The sequence below is a fragment of the Neopelma chrysocephalum genome, unplaced genomic scaffold (assembly GCF_003984885.1).
Source record: "Neopelma chrysocephalum unplaced genomic scaffold, ASM398488v2 Primary Assembly neopelma1_97254, whole genome shotgun sequence".
In the NCBI taxonomy this organism is placed as follows: domain Eukaryota; kingdom Metazoa; phylum Chordata; class Aves; order Passeriformes; family Pipridae; genus Neopelma; species Neopelma chrysocephalum.
The window spans coordinates 1-3341 of record NW_020925895.1 but is presented as its reverse complement, the minus strand read 5'-3'; the positions used below and the strand labels follow the sequence as shown (position 1 = coordinate 3341).

Genomic DNA, 3341 nt, shown 5'->3' with positions numbered 1-3341 from the left:
CGTGCCCCAGTGTGGATGTGCTGGTGGCTGAGGAGGTGGGAGCTCCTCCTGAAGCTCTTCCCACATTCCAAGCATTTGAAGGGCTTCTCCCTGCTGGGAGGTTGCTCAGGGACCACCAGGTCACAGCTCCGCCTCAAGCTCCGGCCGCCTTCCTGGCACAGGCTGGGTCTTTCCTCCTCAGAGCACCCTGGGCTGGCTTTGGAGCCCCTCGTGTGGGGGGATCTCTGGGTCTTTTCCTCCCTGTTGCCTTCCTGCGCTGTGGAGCCCTTCAAAACGGCCTCTCCCACCAGGGTCTCACGGGGGGATTTGTCCTCCGGGCTCTCCGTTTTCAGCTCGGGGCCTGGGGCAGGAAGCAAGAAGGACAGGGAGGGGATTTGCCTCCGGCCCACAGGGAAGGCCAAGGACATCCCCCCAACTCCGGCCCCGGCAGGACGGCGGCGGCAGCGGGGTTGTCCTGCAGCCGGGGGCCATGCTCGGCTGCCAGAGCCAGCACAACACCCGCCCAAAGGGCCACTGACTTCCTCCTCACCTGCCTGGGGGGCCCAAGGCATCTTCCTCTTCCTCGCAGCCTCTTCCTCCATCCGACCAAGCTTTGGGAAGGACAAATCCTGATGAGGGGGATAACAAGGGCTGAGCGCGTTTGGCTTGGGGGTTCCTCCTGCCCAAGTCCATCTCTAGAACTCACTGGGCATCCTGGGACCATAAAAACCCCCAAAACACCAAGATTCAGCCCAGAAAAACCCAAACCACTGAGATTCAGGCAAAAAAACCCCTCAGAAATAGCAAGAAGACCCTTAGTCCCCCAAACTGCAAAAAGTTGAAATTCAGCTAAAAATACTCCAAAATATGAAGATTAGCCCAAAAAATCTGTCCCAGAAGTTCCCCCTCTCTGGTCTCTCCCCTCTGGGGTTCAGAGGGGCTCCCCTGTCTGGGATGCTGGGGGTCCCACTTAGGGATGCTGGGAGTGTTGGAAGTCCCAAGGGTTCCTTCTCCTCTGACTCTCGCCTTCCGGGTGCCGCGTTCCCAGACATTCCCCCTCTCCAGGTTCTCCACTCTGTTGTCCCGGGGATTCCAGGGGTCCCCACTGTCCAGGCTTCCTCTTCTCTGCTCCCCCGTTTCAGGCTCCTGGGTTGCTTCTCTCTCCCCTTTCCCATCGTGGTCGCTCTGTTCACCCGACAGTGGCAGGAAGGGCAGGGACAGGGGCGGAGCAGGAACAGGAACAGCAGGAAAACAAGCACCTCCCCCCTCATCCCATGGGTGCCTGGGAAGGGGGAACTCGCCCCAAATATCCTGGGGGGAACACAGGGGGATCATGACATACTCGGGCTGCCAGCACAGATTTCCCTGCAAAGTCTGCAGTGAGTCAAGCTCTGGAGAGGAGATTGTGCCCCAGGGATGGGATTGCAGAGGGTCCATCAGGTCCCCAGCATCAATCAGCAAACAAGAAAAGATACAAAAGGCCCCCTCGAAAATTTCGGGGGAGTGTCCTGGAGGGAGGTGACAGTGTCACCCCACCAGGGCAGGGCTGGCAAGTGGGAGGCTGCTCCAGGGCTCTGCAAGAGGCCTCGTGCTCTGCTCGGCCCCAGCACTGGCTGCTACCAACACCCCCGGCTGCCCCCGGCCCTGGGCAGCTCTGCTGCCACAGGCTGTGCCCTCACCGTGGCCCTGCAATGGCCCTGCCTGTCCCTCACCCGTGGCCCTGCCCATGGCCCTGTCCCTTGGCTCTCTCCCTGCCAGCTGAGTGTGGGGCACACGGGCTGGGGGTCCCTCCCAAGCCCCCCGGGCAGCCGGCGTTGGCTGGGGGAATGTGAGGGCTGGGCCTGCTCAGCACAGCCCCGGCCTCGTGCCCAGCGCCTCTTTCCTGCCCCACACAAGAGCTTCCCGGCCCCCCCAGGGCTCCCCTGCTGCTGCCTCTGCTCCTGGCCCTGCCTTTGCTGCTCCCTTGGTTGGGCCAGCGGCTGCAGGGGGGGGGATGGCAGCAGCTTCAGCTCCACGGCACTTCCTGGGGGGAGCTCAGCCCGGGGGGATGGGCAGGGACCTGATGGGGATGGACAGGGGCCCAGCAGGGACAGCCAGGGCCTGCAGGGGAAGGCACAGGGACAACCTGGCCCCCCACACTGCCAGGGCTCTCTCTGCTCCTCCTTGCAGGCTCCGTGGCCAGGCACAGTTTGTGTTCCTCAGCAGCACCTCTGCCTTGCACTTATTCTCAGACTCACCTCAGGGACAGCTCTGGGCTCACCTCCGCGCCACTTCTCAGCCTCACCTCAGGGCCTGGGCTCAAGGACAGGAACCTGCACGGAGGGGACATGATGTGCAAGCTGAGGGCTGCCTGCTTGCACTGGAGCTGTACCCTTCTTTCTCCTTTTACAACCAGCCCAGAACTCAGCCTGCTTTTCTAACACCACACATTTACACACTAACCTTGCAGATATATATGGACAGACATCTCTATCACCCTGGGGATAGAGCCTCAAGCAGGTGCTGCCATAGGAATGGCAATCAGAGAATCACACAATCAGCCACGTTGGAAAAGACCTCCAAGATCATCAAGTCCAACCCTTGATCCAACCCCACCGTGCTTCCCAGACCATGGCACTGAGGCCACATCCACTCTCACCTTCAACACCTCCAGGGACGCTGACTCCACCCCCTCCCTGCCCAGCCCATTCCAAAGCCTGATTACTCTCTCGGCAAAAAATTGCTTCCTAATATCCAACCTAAACCTCCCCTGGCACAGCTCAAGACCCAGCCCTCTTGTCCTACTGCTGCTTCCTGGCACAAGAGCCCCACCCTCACCTGGCTACAACCTCCTGGCAGGGACTTGCAGAGAGTCAGGAGGTCTCCCCTGAGCCTCCTCTTCTCCAGCCTCAACAACCCCAGCTCCCTCAGCCTCTCCTCACACCACTTGTGCTCCACTCCCTTCCCCAGCCTCGCTGCTCTTCTCTGCACCTGCTCCAGCCCCTCCAGGGCCTTCCTCAACTCAGGGGCCCAGAGCTGGACACAGCACTCCAGGGGTGGCCTCACCAGCGCTCAGTCCAGCCCAACAATCACTTCCCTGCTCCTGCTGACACACTCTTCCTCAGCCAGGCCACCAGCCATTGGCCCTCTTGGCCACCTGGCCACACTCTGCCTCCTCTTCAGCTTCCTGTCCATCCACACTCCCAGCTCCCTTTCTGCCTGGCTGCTCTCCAGCCACTCTGGCCCCAGCCCGGGGGGCTGACGGGGCTTCTTGTGGCCAAAGGGCAGGACCCGGCCCTTGGCCTGCTTGAACCTCAGCCCCTTGCAATCAGCCCATGGATCCAGCTTGGCCAGGTCCCTCTGCAGAGCCCTCCTGCCTTCCA

At 61.4% G+C, this 3341-nt stretch overlaps 1 pseudogene; it reads right to left on the bottom strand.

Annotated features, from left to right (window-relative positions):
* The window catches only part of LOC113961552, an 893-nt pseudogene extending 723 nt beyond the window's left edge, over window positions 1-170 (bottom strand).
* Between the last annotated feature and the right edge of the window lie 3171 nt (window positions 171-3341).